A 19,914-nucleotide genomic window follows, 5' to 3' on the forward strand; every position below is an offset into this window, starting at 1 on the left:
GCAATTATTATCTCTGTCCCTGTGACTTTTTTGGGGTTATTTTCCATAAAAACAACATTTCCAAATAATAAACATGCAGGGAAAAAAAAATTAAAAGCCCAGAAAACTTGTTAGAGAGGAGAAAACAGGCTAAGATTAAAATATACTGCTAATATTTGTATGTACAGGGCAACCACAGGTTTGGGAGTTTTTGGTACAAAACTTGGCTAAACTGCCAGGATCTTCAACATTTTCTAAGTTTCTTTCTTCTTGAAAATCTGCCTCTTGAAATCTGTAGGGAAGGGTGTTTATAATGAAATGAAATCTCTAAGAACGTTCCCTGAGTCCTGTGATCATCTGTATTGCAAACAATTAGGCTTTTTCAGTGGCTTGACTCTCCAGAAATTATTCTTCCTACTTCTTTCTTTTGGTTGAAATGTTAAAGGAAATCAATGCTGTTAAGAAAAAGACATCATAATTTGCAGGGGGAAGGGCAAGCATGGTCATTTTTAGCCATCATGAAAACAAAAATTGCTATCCCCAATTGCTATCTTGAGTAATATTGTGATAAAGTTATTTTTCCAATCAAAGCCCCATTTGTGCTGGACAGTTTTCAAAGATCCTGGTTTGCCTGCAGGTAAGAGCTCATTGGCATTTTTACTAATGTGCTTGGAGGGGAAGCAGGACAGTATAATTCTGAAGAAAAATAGCTGAGAGTTTTGCCATTTATGTTGGTTTTGCTTTTCAGACGTTGTCCTGTTCATATACCATCCAAAACTGCCCTAGAAAGTTTTCAGCCACTATCCAGGAATGCAAAAAAAAAAAAAAAAAAAAAAGAAAGAAATGTGAGAAAGAAACATGGGACCTTTTTGACAGCTGTATTATCATAGAATCATAGAATTATTGAAGGTTGGAAAATGCCTCCAAGATCATCAGGTCCAATCTGTGACCGATCCCCACCTTGTCACCAGCCCAAAGCCCTGAGTGCCATGTTCAGGACTTCCTTGGACACTTCCAGGGATGGGAACTCACTGGGCAGCTCTTCCCAAGGCCTGACCACCCTTTCCATGAGGAAATTCCACAGCACAGAGTGGAGGAAAGAAAAAAACTTGCCCATCTGAAATTGTGAAGGGCAGGCTGGGGAGAAGACATTGAAGAGCCAAAATGGAAAATAACAGGAGTGACACCAAATTCCTCAGTGATGAGGTAGAGGAGAATGAATGGACAACACACGATAAAGAATGGGTTTTGTGTTTAATATCAGGGATTTTCAGCCGGGATTATAGATGCTGAGGCATCCACAAGCTTTCTCTGGGAGATCTGAGAAAGCCAGCAGAGGAAAGTGAGCCAACTGCAAGGGCTTATTTTAGACTTCCACCTCCAGCAGGCAAAGCCTTAGGGGGTCTTCAAATCCAAAGAGGATGGAAATGAGTGTTTTCTCCCCAGCCAGGTCAGCCGGAGCCCACCAGCACCACAAGGTGGGGTTAGTCCAGCGTAGATCCGCCGCCGACAAGCGCCAGGTAGTGAATAATAATTGCGGAGCCACTTCCTGCGGCTCTTTTCTCCGCTGAGGTTTGTACTGACCCAGCGCAGTTTAGCTGGTGAGATGTGATGAAATCAGCGCCGCAGGGCTGATGGCAGTGGCTGCAGGCTATTAAAGCTCAGATGCCATCCTTAACTTCTGCTGGGGGCTCTTCTTTATTCACGACATGACAGCCAGAGGATGAGGTGTCAGGAGTAACACTAACATTTCTTGGCACCCACTGGTTTGAATCGCTCGCAAAACTTTGCCTTATTTAGGAGCTGATTTGTGTATTTATAATTAATATGGATTAGTTGTTATTATCTATGCAATATGGCAGGCAGGCGGTGGAGAGAGGCTCACAGCTGTTCAGCCATGCAAATGATGCCCACAGAAAGTACAGTTTAGTACTGGGATATTATTACCAGCGCACAGAAAAAGTTCAGGACCTGAGGTGGGGAATATAAATAACCATGGCTTGGAAACTTTCCCAAGATTTCCCTGGACACAGAGCTGAGGTGCAGGGCATAGACCCAAGCATTGGTTGCTCCTGTATTCTCTAATGGTTCTCCCTGTTTGCAGCAGTTATGAATGAATGGGGAAAAGAAATCACAGCTGGCCTCAAAACAACCATCTAAGCCTTCTGTGCTTGCTCCCAGCCAAAAAATTCCCAGTGTTTTGTTTGCACCTGGAGTTTTTGAAGAAAGGCATAGGATTTGACAAGCGTTTAGTTGGGAATGTTGATCTGTTCTAAAAATAATCCTCTGGCTGCATGGCCCATTCTCTAATATTCTTCTCAGTGGAAGGGGTGCTGCATCTCTGACATGTCTGAGGTCAGCCAGAAACCCCAATGTGCTCAGCAGCCCCTCCCAGGCAGTGCAGGTGAACTGATGTGCTCATCTCTCTGCATGGGCTGTAAACCCGAGGCACTCTGGACAGGCTGCACTCCCTTTCTATGAACCTCACCCAGCACAGCACATATTTCCCTCTAGGAAATACTGGATGAAAATCCTGGCTCTGTTTTTCTCTCCAGTCACAGAGGCTTCTGCTTTTAGACACTGAATTCTGCCAGCAAGATGCCCTAAGGAGAGGCTTCTCCCTGGATTTCAGGCTCAGTTATACCTTCAAAGCCATTGCTCCTATGTCATGCCTGGCTCAGAGGCTCCTTGTCAGCAGCACTGTATTAAAAATTCCAAAAGCTCCAGCTAGAATTTATACTTTATTAGAAACCAAAGCCAGTCAGTGTCTGAGAAACCAGGACTCAGTGGTTATTGTATCTTCAGGATTCCTTATCCCACTAACACCAGGATCTTGTTCAGGAAAAAGTGCCCTTTTCTGCATGGGAGCATGTCCTGCTCTACCAGTATCTCTCTGACTAGTTCCACTTCTGGTAAAGGACTGGGAGAAGATGATTTCCAGGCCTGCATCTGGGAAATCTCAAGAGAAGTAAAAGTGAGGCAGAAAAGCACCGTGCTCCATACAGGTGATGAATGCAGTAGGGCTTGGCATCAGCACTCATACAGCTCCTCTTGGGCTTGTTGAGCCTGCTTAACTGTATCAGATACACAGACAGGAGTCCTGTTAACACAGCAAATCCAAACCAACTCCTCTGCCAGTATCCCAGTAAAGAGGAAAGCAGTGAGAGAGAAGTGGGACGCCACAGAAAGGCTTTGATTTTGCACTGCCTTGCACAGAAAGGGCTGTTTGGGGATATTGAGACAGGGTGAAAGGGAAGAGTGGAGCAGGAGATATAACAGTGGATAGAAATTGCACTTGTCTTCAGGTCTAAATCTGCACAGGACACACATTTATCTTCATGAGTCAGAAGCTCAGCCTTTGCCTATTTCCTTCACTGAATCCCACTGCAAGGTGCTTTACCACAGCTATAGTACCCAGTGACACCTACTCAGGGTGACAGACAAAATCCACAGGTCTCTTCTCCACCCCACGTTGCAATTCAGCCTGTCCTGACAATGTGCAGCACAGGGAGGAGCGTGGCATTTGCCCAGTGCTGTAAATAAGGCTGTGCTTGCTGACAGCACAGACCAGGACTGACTATTGCAATGTTTGATCTGCTGGGTGGGCAATTTATTAAAACAGATATCTAGGGCTTTAATTACTCTGCCATCTGCTTCCCTCATGCTCCATCCTGGCTCAGGCCAGGTCTCCATGTAGCAGAGGAGAGCTCATGGGACTTTGGGGTCTGTGTCATAATTCACTGTGTGCACACACACACTGTGCTCTTTGGGGCTGGGGATCCTCCCACACATGAGCAACCCCAGAGATCCTTCCTGTGCAATTAGAGGGGGGGCTGGAAGAGCACAGGGGGTCCCAAAATTTGGTTTGGCCTCTGGGCTTAAGCTGGGAGCACAAGTGATGGGGGGAGCTGGTTCCCCTAACCTCACTGCCATGTCAGCAGGGCTCGTGGAAGACATCTGGCAATATTTATAGAGATGTTATTCACAGATACAAAGTCAATTCATCTCATCCACTTTCTTGCTGTGATTCTCAGTGGCAATAGTGTTCTCCAAAACCTGAGCTCTCTCCATCCTGTGCACAACCTTAGAAAGCACATTGCCATCCTCCAGGTGGCTTCTGCCAACAGCTGAAAAGCAGAACTTCAGAGTGCTCCTGAGAGGGGTCTGGACTCAGTTTGACCTTGTCTTCTCCACATCACCCATCTGGAGCAGACTGACAGGACCCATATGTGGTGTGGCTGCGAGGCCTCCTGTTAGTGCAAACCCTTTTCCTCCTCAGAGCATCCCCAGCCAGCAAGTCAAGAAGGAAAGGTCCATCGAGGGCTCTTGCTCACCTGCTGGACAGCACTGTGCTACAAGGAGGAGAAGGTCCCTTTGACTCAGAAATCCTAAAGGTTACTAAGGTTTGAGAGCATTCCACAAATGAGTTATCTACATCACTGTCTGTGGACTGTGCAGTCTGAGAAGGAAAATTCTTTCTACCCCTGAGAACGGGGATTCACTGGAAGAGTTGTTTCAGAGCATCCTGCAGTGTTGAGTGGTTTGTGCCACTAAGTGGTTCAGAGTCCTCACTGCTGTCCCTTGAGGGAACTGTGGGTCCCCGAGAGGCAGCAGAGAGGTCCCAGAGCATGCCCCACTTCCTGCAGCTCTTTCTTCCAGCCACTGATGATGAAACCCAGACACAAACCAATAGTAGAAGTGTTCAATAAATTCAAATTCCCCTCAAAAGAGAGGAGAAGGCTCCACGAACCATATGCCAGGGGAATGGAAAATATAAATATCTCATAACGAGATAGGCACTGGAGTCTCAGGGAGATTAAGAGAGAAATGCTGGAAAAGGAACACAGTCTGGAGTGGGGCAGATGTGGAACAGGAGATATTTCTGCCACAAGGACTAAAGGATCCCATGGGTGACAAATTAAAGGGGTTGTTATTCCTGGGTAGGATGTTTTTGTTCATGAAGGCTCCCAATTTTCTACACACACTTTCCAATAGCTAGTCCACATGGGGAGCAGCTATGGCTGGGCTGAACCTCGGAAGGAAGGGATCCTCAGGTGGCTTCGTGCCCACTGAGCAGGGGATTTGGGTAGACTTGACTGAGAACAGACAGATGGTCTTGGAGTCTTACAGAGCTGAGAACAGGGATTAGTTAGAATCCCCTTCACTCCCCAAAGATAAATTTGAGTTTATGGAGATGAACATGAATCACGAGATGACACATGGGGCACATCACTTAAAGCATCACTGCACAGAGATCTCTTGTCACCGTGCAAAAGGCAGTGCAATACTGGGTCAGGGCACAGGGTTCTGCCTTTGCTTAAATAAAATGATTAATGCTCATTAAAAACAGCCACGGGGTTTTAGTTCCATGACAGCTGGTACCCACCCAGTGTCAGGGACCAGGGGCACTTGGAAAGCTGCCACCTCCCTGCTCCCAGACCTCCTCCTGACAGCAAACTCATCCACCCAACCTCCCTGAGGAAACTCCACAGACACGAGGATTAAGGAAATATTTAGCCAGACAAGCAGGAGAACTGTCCCAGTGAGAAGTCCATCTTAACCAGTAGGGGTTCAAAACTAATTTGTCCTTTTGATTTCCCAGAAGTTGATGCCTTCAGTGCAGTAAATGAGTCTCGTAAATGGAGGTCACAGCAGGGCCTGATGTTTGCTTTTGCTCCTGTCAGGAGCCAAGCAGAAGGGCTTTCACATGCCACTCTGCGTTTCAAACCAGCAAGGGCAGCCTGGGAGCATTTAAGTGAGCCCTAATTAGCACTGATAGATTTCAGGGTGCTCTGAGCTGGCTGAGCAGCCTCTGCAGAGCTGGGAGCAGTCTCCTTCACTGCCTGAATGACAAACAGGTTCGCTGGGACTTGGGTTCAAAACAGCTCAATAAAAGCAGTTATGACATGGCCACAGGCCTTGAATTAACAGCTGATCCAACAAAGAAAAGAGTTGAAACAGCAAACAATTAATGCTTTTGCTTGTGCCATTTCCTGAAGACAAACTCCCAGAGAGCTGCAGGTTTGGAGTTCAGCTGCTTACCTGTGTTTTCTCCAGCCCTTTGGATCTGCAAAGCTAGGGATAGCTCAAATGGAAAAAAAAAAAAAAAAGTGCCAACTCCTATATTTCTGGTACTTTTAAAACTCTCTGTGTTTGTTTGATGTTTTATGAACTGTCGCAGAATTATTCTGATTAGGTTAAGTGTCTATAGCTTGTTTTAAGCTTGGCATGTCTCCAGTTGTGACAAGGACATGTGGGTCAGGAGGATGTGACCTGTATGTCTTCTACTCACAGGGGTGTAATTCTGCACGGGTTTTGTTTAGGGGGTGTGGGGGATTAAGTAAGTCAAAAAAAGACACAAATCATTCCATAAGAACCAATAAATCCGTATATTTGTGTCACGGTTTCACCCCCAACATTTTCCCCTCAGAGACACCTTGTCAGAGGCATTTTTGGCCTTAATCACCCCCATTTCATAATTAGCTCTGGCATTCCTCCACCCACAGTAGCTCTTTCCTGTGAGCTGGATGCTTTCTGTGGAAGCTGGGACGTTATCTTATTTTATTCCACCTGAACATGAGGAACGACTTCCCTGTGCAGTTTAAACTGAACAGAGAGGGTGTGGAGTCTCCCCCACTGGAGATATCCCAGAACTGTATAGACACAGCCCTGTGCTCTGCGATGAGCCTGCAGGAGCAGTGACTTTGGCCAGATGGTCCTACTGTGGTGCCTTCCAACCTGACCCATCCTGTGATTCTGAGACATCTTGCTTTTCTTTTTTGTCTTCACACATCCTCTGGATGCAGCTACTGGGAGTAGATGGAAGACAGCCTGCAAATATTTTGGTAAACTCATGAGTTCTGGCTTCAGAACTGCTCTAGCTCAGTGGCCACAGTCACTTCAGGCCATGGGAGCGCTCACCTGACTCAGCAGCAGCACATTCTCCATCCCCAGCTGGAGATCCCCTATGGCACAGGGCAGATATTCTGATGTCTACACCAGTTCAAAGAGGGAACGCTGACTTTCCAACGTGAAATAAACTGGAATCCCGTGTTTCTGTCTGCTCACTGCAGTGACATTAAACAACAGCAACAACAAAAAAGTATGTTGTGTTTGGAAAGTTAGAGTAGAAGGGCAAAGGGCTTTATCTATGAATGCAAGGTGTGCAGGAGGGAAAGAGAAGAGCAAAAACCTCAAACTCACACAGCTTAGGGGGAAAAAAAGGGCAGTTAAGAAGGGATTTAATTGATAATTGTTTAGATAATGTCAAGTGAAGTTTCTATTCTCAGCCCAAGTGCAGATGATGAGGCAAAAGGACTAAATGTAGAAAATAAACACCCATTCAAAGCTAAACTGAGAAACCTTTTGTCACATAGAGAATCATAAGTGTGTGAGAAGTCCCAGCAGGAGAGGTTCTCAAGGCAAAATAACACTGGGGGCATTCAGGAAATAATTAGCTGACTTCCTGGAGGGAGCAAGTGAGGGAAGCAGGAGAGTGAGAGAAGAGGGATGACTGGAAAGAGATAAAATTCTAATAGAAAGAAAGAATGAGGAATGTGGGGCCTTTAACTCATTCCATGAAGGGGGAAAAAAGTAAGCAAGTGAGTAAAGGAAGCAGCAGCTCTGTTGTGCTCAATTTAATGAGCTTCTCTGGAGTGGCAGCCTCGATCAGAGGTGTGAAATGAGGCTCCTGCTCAGTCAGAGCTAAAATGCCCTCAGCTCACAGCACCACCTCTCCAGGAGGGCACTTAGCACAAACAAGTGACACACAGGCTGCTCCTGGTCCCTGCAGCCAGAGCCAGGAGTGTCTGTGGGGTTTTGGTGTTGTTTGAACCATCCCCAGCTGGAGCCCCCAGCCCAAAGGGTTCCATGATTCCATGGCTTGCATTGCCCCTGCTTTGATCCCCATTTCAGCCACAGGAAGCTGCATTTGCCAGCAATATTATTATTACTGCTGTTATTGATGCTGCTGAAAATCAAAGTTCTTCTGCAGGAGCCCCTTCCAGCCTCGTGGGAGGAGCATCCATCCCATCTGGCTCAGACATCAAGTGTTGATCCAGAGTTGCCTTCTAAACAGACCTGTCTCTCTCAGCTGCCTACAAATAACCATCACACTGCCAGGGCCTGACTTTTGGGTGGTCCAAACAGGGAGAGGCAAATGTTCAACCTCAACCAAAGCTTCAGGGCCTTGGGTTTTTTGTCTGGAATTTCTTTTGAGTACTTTTGTGTCATTACCCTTTCGCAAATAACTTTTGATTATTCTTGCACAGGAAATTTCTGCCACAATTGCTGTAATCTCACTGGTTTCTCATTTTTTTCCTATAAAAGTGATAAATGATGATGCTTTTAAAATTAATTTCCATTCTAGCAGCTCATGACAGGCCCTTTATCTGTGTTACTTGGGACAAAGCAAAAACATTAAGAAAGGGATTTCATGGGTTTTATCCTCAGTGCTAAGACACAATGAAACGTAAAACAGAAAGGAAAAGCTAAGCACAGCCAAAAGGTGAAAGAACCACAAAAAGATTTTTTTCTGTATCAAATATACCATTTGATTTTCTCCCTCACGACCATACCCAAACCAAAGGATGTTTTTTTAAAGGAATATGTGGAAGGTTTCTGAGCTCCAGCCTTGAAGTTCCTACATCTCCTCCAGGCAGGATAGCAAACATCTTACCCCTGTCAACCCTTAATTGGAGCCCTCACCTTTAAGGAAAAGCTTTCACTGGTTGGGGCTATTCCACAAGTGGCTTTGCAGCAGTAACTGCTAACGAGGACACCAATTAGCACTAAATGTGCTGGTGGCTTTTGCCAGGTAAGTAGAGGTCCACCAGGAACCAAAGGGAACCTGTCTCAGGATCTGACCTGAACATCCAGCTCAGGCTGCTGGGAGATGCCAGAGGCTGACCACTGTCACCTGACCACTGTCACACTGTCACCTCTTGCCATCTCTGCTGGGTCTGAACCAGTGGCTGGGACGGCTGGGTGTGCTTATGTCCCCAGACTGTTTGAAAGACAGCTTGTGCCACTCTCAGCCCTTGCTTGTGTGCAGTGCTCTTGTTTCCATGCCTTCCTCTCACAGTCTGCCCGTGCAAAGAGCAAAAACACAGCCTAGCACCAGTCCCAGCTAGGAAAAGGTCACTGAAGCCTAAATCACACTCTGGCCATCCCTAAGGGGGTGAAGGGGAATAGGGCACCGTTCCTGCAGGCTACAGATGAAATGGGACAGAATGAAAGAAGAAAAGCCACAGTCTTCTCCCGAGACCCCTGACAGGGGGCAAATTAATGGGGAGATACAGAGACTGGAGGTTAACTTTTGGGCTTAGTGAAGGAGAGGAGACTGCAGGAGGTCTGGGAAGGGACAATAGAGAGTGCACAAACCCTTTAATCTGCCAGGAAGTGGCTGTAGGGGGAAGCATGTTCCAAACCTTCTCCATGACACTGTAGATCATGTTAGCCTTTGTGCTACTTTAATTGGAGCTTTGCAGTTGCCCTTGGTCACTGCTAATTGCCTTAATTGGGGTGGCGTGAGAGTGTGTAAGTGGGAATATGAGTCCATGTGGGTTTCAGAGGAAAATCTATCCTCAGCCTTCCCAGCCATTGTCCCATGACTTGGGCTGAATTATGTGATTGCATCAGCTGCCTGCTGTGCTTTAGAAAAGCTGGGTGGATTTATTGCAAGCTTATAAAGACCCAGCTTTAGCCTGCACTGCTGGCACTTGATTACTTAAGGGAAGGGGAGAATAGAAAGAGAATGAAGCAGTTGCTTGGTTTTGTCACATTCACCCTGCTGAGGTGGGATCTCCACCTGCAGCCCCTCTCCCTACACTCAGCCTGCCTCCTCCACCTGGGAAGGTCTGTGTGGACACCAAACTGGATTAGACCAGGAGACCCCATTTCATGTCTGGATTTTCCCCACGCTGAAAAAGATGAAATGGGGTAGAACTGGGAGACTTCAAAGCAGCATGGTATGTTTGAGTGCAGGAGGAGACAGCATTTTACCAGTCCTCTCTACCTCATGTGAGCTCATCAAGAAATTGAACACACATCTCAGTGCACCTCTGTACCCAAACCAAGTGGGAAGTATGGTAATTGGCCTCAGCACAGTGGCAGGTGCCCTGACACATGTCCCTTGCCACAGCAAGTGCCTTTACTGTAGCCGACTGTCCATACTGGTGGGGATCTCCCCAGAAAGGAAAATCCATCACTCCACCACCTCGCTAAGGCTCTCATCTCTAAGCAGTCATATGAAAGCTGTGACCTGAGTCAAAGGATCTCCAGATTTTGCAGTGAGAAGTCCAAGCAAAGGGCAGGACTTGAGAGACAACCCTGCACATGGCATTCTCACAGTGGCAGCTGATTGCCCGGGATCATCCAGGGTCTTTTGCCATCCCTCATTTCACAGGGAGATGAGGTGCAGAGCTCGGGGCCCTGGTCTCAGCAGGTGACAGTGACCCAGAGCTGGGCTGCTGTGACACCAGGACTGCACCCTCCTGTGATATCTCTGTCTAAGACTCTCCAGCACTGCGAGGGCCTGGGAGTTTGCACAGATTTTGGCAGAAGGAAAATTTGGCATCCCACAAAGATGCATCACTTTGAGTTAATTTATAAGAACTTGGACAGGGAGAGAGTTAATTTAATTGAAAGATGTAATTATCAGGTGTTGAAGGCAAAGGGGCTCATTAATTTCTGAGACATGCTGTTGACTGAGCTGTCCTAATTTTCATTTTTCATGCCATATCAAGGCTGAATCCGTGTGTCAGAGAGGCCAGGAAACACCAGATCACTGTTATCTTCCACAGGGCAGATAGAGGTTTCTTTTTCTCCCAGAAGGAACCCCAGGTGTGCAGTCCTGCCCTGCACTGCCTGACACCAAGGGCTGCTGTGGGGATGTTGGCTTTATCTCACCACAGCCTGGACCCAAAGGACTCACAAACCTCTGGTAACAGCACAGTGTGGGCTCAGCCGGAAGGTATGGATTACCCAGGCCACCTCCCGTGATGGGGAGGAATCAATGAACTCCCTTAACACACCTTCTTTCACTGGCATTAAGGCTCCAAACCCTGGCTTGGAGCAGCCTGGGATAGTGGAAGGTGTCCCTGCCCATGGCAGGGGGTTGGAGCAAGATGAATTTTAAGGTCCCTTCCAACCAAACCGTTTCTGATTCTGTGGCTCAGCCCTGAAAGGAAGAGGTCCATAATGCTTAGAGGCTCCTACAGGAGGGAATCCCACTGGGGACCAGTGAGAGGTGATGGCTTTAGGCTGGTTGTGTCCTTTGGCGAAAAACTCCCAATCACAAGCTTCTCCATCAGGATTTTTACACCCATCCCACTATCACTCCCTCCTGACCCCTGCCCTTCACGGAAACCAAAACTACCCTGCTCATATTGGTATTCCCTTGAGCTTGCCAGTCTGCACTTAGATTTATGGTTTATTTAGAATTGGATTACGCCAAGGCTCAAGGCCAGCACTCCCTAATCTGTCACCGTCCCCATCATGGTCAAACACAAACATTTGTTTTAGCTGCATCAGCATCCCTGGCTCCTGGAGGACGCATTGTTAATTGCTATAGCAACCACGGCTCAAGGTTTGGGCTCTTTTCCTATTTTTTTCATCCTCCTTCCCCTGCTGAAAACCACTGGCATTGTCAAGTGATAGGTATTTATAACTTCATATAACAGTGGCATGTCTAAGTTATGCTGTTGAAATGCATCACAGGCAGAGTGGTTCTGTTATTTGTTTTTGTGCTGAGTAGCAGCAAGAACTTAAAGTTATTGTCCTTGAACATCCATAAAAAAAGGAAAAGAAGGGATGGATAACTGTTGCTCTTATTTATAGCGACTGGTTGCTGAGTACTGGGGTGCAAGAAAGGCTGCTCCCAGCAATGTCACCCAGAGTGATCCTGAGGGCCACGTTCCCTTCAAACATGCTGATGGTGGACGTCTATTTGAATTGAGAAATGAAGGTTTTGGGCTTGCATGAACAAGCTGATCATGCCAGGGATATTTTTGGCCCCAGCTGGCTAAAGTTTGATGAGCTAAGATATGAGCACGCTAGAAAATGTGGAACCAACACAAAAATAATGAGTAAGCCCTTTGAAATTACTGAGCAGAAGCACGAACCAGGAAACAATCCATCTTTTATGCACCATGAGGCACATGCAAAGAGTTTGCACTCAGCCTTTCCTTACAGTTTTCCAGTCAAGGCCTTGTGGAGATTCATTCTTCACCAGGCTCAGTGTTCTGACCACACGCCCACAACCTGCTGGGACAACCCAGAGAGTGCAGGATAGGAAACCAGCAGGCTCTGGTCCCTCCTCATGGATTCTGCAGCTTAGAGAAGTCCACAAAAAATGTCCTGCTGCAGGGACTGGAGGAAAGGCAGGAAAGCCAGAGTATGAGAAACAATCTGTGGCAAAACAAAGCTGAAGGCAACATGGATCAGGTGGTAGGAGAACCTTAGAAGAGAATCCTCCTAACAAGACTCTGTTTCACCCCTCTGTGTCCAGGGTCAGCTTCTCATGCCTTATCTTCCCATGATCCCAAAGTCTGGATTCCATGACAGTGTTAGTTCTTTGGTGAACCAGACTGGTGGGGCAGGGGTGTCCTGCCACACCTTCTTGTGTCTGTAGGGAGACGAGGTGGGTAAGGAGAGCTGGGATAATGGACAGAGGCCATGGTGTGATGGCAGGGGATAACATGAGGACCTGCCTCGAAGAAAAGGAGAGACATTCCTCCCCTTTTGGGGGATAGAAACAAGAGAATTTGTTCCTCTCTACACTGCACATCCTTGGAGGAAATCTGAGGTAGACATGTTCATCTCGTCCAGAGTGCATTTGCCCTTGTACTCACTGAGTATTTTATTGCTCAGCTTTATCCACTCAGTTTCCCCCAGTTTGTTGTGGTTTTGGGTAGTTTTGGGCAGACTGGGTCACCACCCTTATGCTGAAGGGGAAACCTCCCCAGCTCATGTGAGGCATCTGCTGCTATTTCCCTACAGCTGTGGGGTGGACTGGGGACTGTATAAGAGAGGGCATATGGATTTGGGATGAAACGAGGTAGGGTATTTTCTTAAACAGCTTTAAAACCCATCAGTGATTTGATTTGATTTGCTTCCTGAGAATGGTTTAGCTCAACAAACAATTGCAAGCTACACAGTGGCAAGGTAAAATGGAAAGCCCATGGGCATTAATTATATATATAGATATTAAAAAAGAAGCTACTGCTTAATTATTGTTTGCAAATCTCGGTATTTAAATTGACTTATTTGCAAATGTCTGTTTAGAAATTGACTTTGTAATTATAAAGTCGGTGCAGGCATATCACAGGCCCTGGAGGGGTCTCTAACGAGGAATGATAATGTACCAGGCAAAGTGAACTATCCTGAGCTGCATTTTAATAACCAAGAGGTGCTTGGAAGGGGGAGCGGAGAGTCCACGAGAAATCCCAGCGCCAACAAAAGAAGAAACAAAAGGCAGAGGAAAGAGAGCTGGCTCCACAGAGCAGAGGGCCAAGGTGTTTGAGAAGGGGCTTCAGGGAACCACAGCTCTTCCTGCAGCCCCTGCAAGAGGGGTGAGCTGGCAGCAGGCTGGGTTTCAGCTCTGGAATGTGAATGAGGCTGGCTGCTGGCAGGGAACAGCAGCTGCAGCACAGCCCTGCTCCCTTCCAGAGGAAAAGACTGTCCAGCACAGAGCCAGCCATCCCTTCTCCACCTGCACTCCCTGCAGCTGATGGTGTGGACTCAGGGTGATTATCCCTCAGCCCCCTTATGGGTACATTTGCATGGCTCACACTGCTCATTCACCAAGATATTCGTAATTAAGGTGATTCCCAAAACTTACAGAGCTTTTCTGGACTTGAGGCACTGTTCACCAAACTCTGTGGCTGAGGGTTGTGTACACAAGGGTGTGGAGAGCACATATGGCTGTGCTCTGTCATGTGAAGCAGGGGATCTCTAGTGAGACACAAGGTTTTTTGGGTCAAGAGTGGCATATTTTACCAGATCCCAAATCCTTGTCCATACCAAAGAAATAACTCCTAAGATTTAACTTCAGCACATGTCCAAGAAGTGTAATTACACCAAGGGTGATACAAGACTGTTCTACTTTCTTCTCTCCATCATCTTTGACAACAGCACTGTTTGGTCTCCAGATCCACTGGTCTGGGGCATTTCTGCCTCATGGACCATTCACTATTACTTTTAAAACCAGCCACTGGCCGGTGATTTCTTGCCATAGTTCATTAACTAAGAGGGAACAAAACTTGGCTGCTAAGCGGCACATTAGCAAGATCAACAGCTGGCAGGGTGCAAGAATAATAACAAAAAAAATTATCATAGGCAAAAGCTCCAGGTTTCTGACTCATCTGCTATGCACAGTCATGTTATCCCTTATTCGTGAGCATTCAGATGGCGCCAGTATATTCATGAAAATGTGGCAGCTTAAGACAAGGTCTGAAAGTTAAATAGGATCCAGCATCCTACTGGAGCAGAATAATATTAGTCTTTTCAGTGAAATTATGAGTGAAAGTGTGGTCCTTGAGAAACCAAAGGCAAACACCCAGACATTTATTTTTTTTTACACCACTGTGAAGGCAAAGGAGCTCTGTGAACTAAGCCAGACTGCTTCCCTGGCCAGCAGAGCTGTGGCAGTGTCAAAGCACGGCTCTGATGGACTCAACACCCTCCTGATGTGTCTCTCTAAATGCTGAAGAGCTGCTCAGTGTTTGCTGTCCGTTCCACTGTGCAGCTTGTGCCTGTTAAATACAGCACAAATTCTGCTTGGAGCAGCAGTATCTGCCTTGTTTGGGAGAGGTAAGACACCCCACCCATTAAAACCAGTGACGTGGAAGATCCAAAGTCCTTTATGTCTGCTTGAGCTGGCCAGAAAGGAGATCTCTCCCATCTGGGAGCCAGGTGGTCATGTTAGGACAGCTGTAAACACCAAATCTCCACGGAGGGATCTGTTCATAGGCACGAGGCCCTGCACAGTTAGATCAGCCTGTGTGGGGAAAGCAGCCTGGGCAATGACACCTGGATTTTCTGCCTGTCCTGCTCACTACTCTAGTGCATTTGTCATTAAGTCAGTGAGGAAGGAAAAGAGGAAAAGGGGAAGAATGAAAAAAAAAAGAAAGAGGAAGAGGAGAGGGAGAGGACAGGATAGGAGGGGAGAAGCAGCTTGCATTGAATCAAAAAGAGAAAAGAACCCCTCCAAGCAGCTTGATTAGATTTGAAATCGAAACATAAGCTGTTTGTCTCATTAGTTTGAAAAAATGTGCATTGCATCTCAGTATCAACTTGTCGGTTGTCCTCAGAAGATCTTTGTGCTGGGATGAGGTGTGTGCAGCCACAGCAGCTTTTCAAGGCAGTACTGTGTGAGCCTACACAGACTCACATGTTCCTTCTCAGGCGGGTTCTGCTCACAGATCTGTAGCATCTCATTTACTTTTATATTCCCCATAATCCTTTAATTCAAGGGTTGTGTTAGGACAATAATTGTTCAAACAAGAAGCATATTACATCTCATATTCCTGCATTAATTAAAACCATCCAAAATCTCACAAAGTTTGTCACTGATTCAGAGCAAATGGGACCTGCAGATAATTAATGACTCTCAATAACAGTTCTTTAAAAAATGGTTTCTGGCAGCAGTCAGCACATACTGGATAGATTTCTATTTTATAAACCTGTTCAGTTCTTAAAGACACAAGAAATAGTGAAAGCATGCTGTTCTTTTCAATATTAATGAGGCCATTATTTATTTGCAAAAGAGGTTTTTTATGTCAGATATTTTCATGTCATCTGAGAATTGCACCCTAAAGTAACTTAACAGTTCATTAAGAGACATTTCTGATGGCTAATTATTTATTACAAATTCAAAATCTGTTTACTAGATAGCTTTAGTTCTGTTAATTAATCAGATTACCTTTTAGATCCTATACTCATGATGCCTGCGCTGACCCTGTCATGAAACACAACATTTGTGAAACACAGTGCGTGGTGCATTCTCCTTTTTGGGTGGTTTAAGTCCTGCCTAAGGAATATGAGTGTTCTGTGCCTCACTGTGGGCATATCACTAAGCCCCATTTCAACTAACAGCTCCTAATAACAAACACTAATGAAGGGCTTCATTTTACCTTCAGGAGCAATGGAGCTGCAGGCTCACTCTGCCCTGGCCCAGATTGGTACTACCAGCCCAAATCAACGGTGACAAGTTGTGACACAGCGTGGCCATAGCCTCAGTCAGCCAGGTGGTGAGATAAGGCAGCCTAGAGCTCAGCTCAGGCATCTCCTGGAGTTCAAGTCCACCTAATAGAGCTGAATGAAGGCTGAGCCAGGGGCCTGATGGTTCCCTTGGTCCTCTGATTAAAGGAAGAATGTTTTTTTCCTAGGAATTTATTCGCAGGTTCAAATCACAAGGGGCAGTGGAGGGGCAGCTCCCACCTCTGCTCTGGGACAGGGACAGGAGCCAGGGAATGGCTGGAGCTGAGCCAGGGCAGCTCAGGCTGGAGAGCAGGAAAGGTTCTTCCCCCAGAGGGTGCTGGCACTGCCCAGGCTCCCCAGGGAATGGGCACGGCCCCGAGGCTGCCAGAGCTCCAGGAGCGTTGGGCCAGCGCTGCCAGGGATGCCCAGGTGGGGTTGGTGGGGGTCTGGACAGGGCCAGGGGCTGCACTGGATGATCCCTGTGAATGCCTTCCATGATTCCATGAAATTTCAACCCTTCTCCCTCCACACAGACATTTCCCACATTCTTTTAGCCTAATTTAAACTTCTACATCCAGGCTCAGTGCCTTGCCCTGATGTGCCAGCTCCTCGTCTCAGCTTGCACTAAGCCCCAGACCAGGCACTGAGCCACTGTCCCCACTCAGCCATGGCTGTGGCTGCCAAGACAGAGTGAGGGTGGGGGAACACTCCAGGTCCACCTGACAGAGACCCCCAGCCTGTGTTTGACAGAGCCTTTGGGACCACAAGTTCTGCTCCTGGCTCTGTGCTCCACCTTTGCAGTGGGGTGTGTTGGATGTCTGCAGCCAGCACTGGCAGAAAGGACAAGAGGTTTGGAGGACATTATCCTGTGCCCCCAGAACCCACAGACTCTCCAGCCTTCATCCCCTTCAGTGGCTGACCTTGAGGAGAGCACCTTGGACTCTGTGTGTGAAGACAGCACCACGACTAATGAAAATCCATACTGAGAGGGTATGCAAAGATCAGACTTGATTAATTCTTTCCAGAGGTACCTTCACAATGTCAACATTGATCTGCTTCCTAGACACACAGTTTTCTCTTGGCTGACAACCATATGCCAGTCAGAGCTCTGCTGTACTGTAAATTTAAACAGATATGGAGATAGGATCATTAAAATACCCTGAGAATACACAGCAAGTCATTGTTTTGCTGCTGGTGCTGAGAAAAATCTTGCAGTAGCACTGAAGAAATAAATGCTCTGGGCCACTCTTATGGCAAGGAAGTTAATCCGACAATGAAATTGGATGAAATGCCTGAGGATAGGAAGCAGGTTGTGGGTGTCTTGTGCTGTCTGTGGTAAAAACTTTCTGCTTTATAAAGGACAGATGCATTTTATTTCCAGCCATAGCCAGCCTGGTCTCTACAAGTGGTCCCTCCCTCCCAGAGTGCCTGCGTTTCAGGCTGCCCTCGGATATTTTTCCATTAGAGATAGTTTAGGGATAAATCATTTCGTCCTGCCAGAAGGCAGCAAGCTCCACCACCATCTGTCTTTCTACATATGCAGCAGGACCTTTCAGATTCAGACTGTGTTTCCACAAGTCTGGAGTCCTGTAGATACACTGGCTTTTGATTCATGCAGCTGAGACATCCAGATTGACTTCTGACAGATTTCACCTGAATCTGGGGAGGGCTTTAGCCCCAGAGCCCATCAGCTGTTAATTTTCTAATTGAATTCAGGTGCAACCAATCTTTGATAATGGACAGGTTATCTTTCATTATGAAAACAGAAGACTGAATTCTGAGGAGGTCCAGTTGGCATCTCCAACTGGAGATTTTTATTAATTTTATTAATTTATTTATTAATAATATGTCTAGTATTATTGTAATTATTATTAATAGTGACTACTATTATTAATAAAATACACAAGTCAGAGCTATGTCATTTTGATGTCCTTTTCAAGGCCAGCTTCACCATTACTTAGATGTCTTCCTGTTTCTTTTTGTCCATCTTTTCTTCTGTTTGGTTTAAATTTTTGTAAAATTAAACTATAAAATATATTTAAAAAAAGGAAACTTCCTAATTAAAAAAAAAAACAACAAATTAGACAAAGATAAATAGAAAATAAATACATGATTATTTTTTTCCTGGGGCTCAAACTTTGAAATCAAAACTTGTAAATAATTACCAGATGACAAGGACAATACACGCACGGAAGATATATCGATGGCTCTGCTGTCCTAAAGGTCACAAGCACACATAAAAGATCTCCTTGCCAGGGTGACGTGCCCAAGAAAAATACGTTGAGAATTACTCACCTTTCAAAGAAGTTGCAGACAAATGAGAACGGCCTTTCAAAGGGGCAGCACGATTGGAACCAGATGCCTTCCCTAAAACGCCTCTAAAAGGCAAATTAAACCAGCAGTTCAGCAGCATCTTTGCCACCCATCATGCTGGCATTTCTAGAGAGGGAGGTTGAAAACAATCCATAAGGAGATGTCTGTGCAGAACTCGGAGCCCTTCCCATGTGCTAATCTATTCCATTCCCTCCTCGTGCCTCACCTGTGCCTCCTGCATCTCCCAGGCAGGCATTGAACAACACGTGCACGTCTCTGAGCCTTCTGCTCCAGCTGGAAACTGCTCTGACTCCCACAAACAAGAAGACATCGCAAAAGTACCTAACCTCATCTTGGGAGCAGGAGAAGAAGAGTTATGAGAACAAGTTTAAAGGAAAAGAAAGGTGGGGAGAGAGAGAGAGAGAGAGACATAGAGATTTTATTGCTCAAGGGAAAAAAAAAAGAGATTATAATTGAACTGCAGAAAATTCTCCACATCACGGGTAATGATGCCTGGGTTACCTCTCTTTATCTGTGCAATAGAGATTAGCAGACAGGGTCATAAAGGGAAATTAAAGTCAAATAAATTCTGGGCCAGCACTTGGTAAGTACTGATTTCCTACCATTTAGAAAAGGGAACATCAAATGAAGTGGCACAGCATAAGGCAGCAGCCAGTGGAGAGAGCCACACTGCCATAAACCTGGAGCTGAGCAGGGCCAGCCCCCTCCCCTGCCACAGGCTGCCCTGGGCAGGCTGGGGGCATCCCCCCAGCAGCAGGGATATTCCGAGGGGATGCTGGATGCTGTCACACCCAAGGCCTGAACCCTTCAGCAACTGGGATCTCAAACAAGGTAGACATCAGGAGCAGCTCTGGAGATGTGAGATATTATCTCCCCACTGATTTTTATTGCCCCTGCCCTGCTGGTTCCCACATTTCCCTGAAAGATGGAGGAATGTAAAGCATCCATGTGCTGTGACAACTTCCTCGAGGAACTGGAGACTTCACCACAGTCCCTCTCCCTGCCCACACCCCACACACCCACCCTTCCTCTGGCAGCTTTTACTGAGCCCCAGACCAGGCACTGTCCGCACTCAGCCATGGCTGTGGCTGCCAAGACAGAGTGAGGGTGGGGGGACACTCCAGGTCCACCTGGCAGAGACCCCCAGCCTGTGTTTGACAGAGCCTTTGGGACCACAAGTTCTGCTCCTGGCTCTGTGCTCCACCTTTGCAGTGGGGTGTGTTGGATGTCTGCAGCCAGCACTGGCAGAAAGGACAAGAGGTTTGGAGGACATTATCCTAAGATTTCCCAATCCAAGACCCCTTCTCTAAAATTGCTGGGGGAAAAAATATCTCTGGAAATAAGGTTTCTGAAGATATCTCAGAAACTGAGTAAAAAAAAAAACATTTGGGGGAAAAACAA

General features: G+C 46.5%; 1 long non-coding RNA gene across 1 annotated transcript; it reads right to left on the reverse strand.

The window, feature by feature from the left end:
- Positions 1–16,711: 16,711 nt before the first annotated feature.
- On the reverse strand, positions 16,712–19,239 carry LOC137486277 (uncharacterized). Its single transcript, XR_011005653.1, has 4 exons — positions 19,015–19,239; positions 18,719–18,844; positions 18,475–18,557; positions 16,712–17,295 (listed from the first exon to the last, which is right to left on the reverse strand). It is a non-coding gene; the product is annotated as an uncharacterized lncRNA (long non-coding RNA).
- Between the last annotated feature and the right edge of the window lie 675 nt (positions 19,240–19,914).

This window comes from Anomalospiza imberbis, chromosome 21, assembly GCF_031753505.1.
Source record: "Anomalospiza imberbis isolate Cuckoo-Finch-1a 21T00152 chromosome 21, ASM3175350v1, whole genome shotgun sequence".
Classification (NCBI taxonomy): Eukaryota; Metazoa; Chordata; class Aves; order Passeriformes; family Viduidae; genus Anomalospiza; species Anomalospiza imberbis.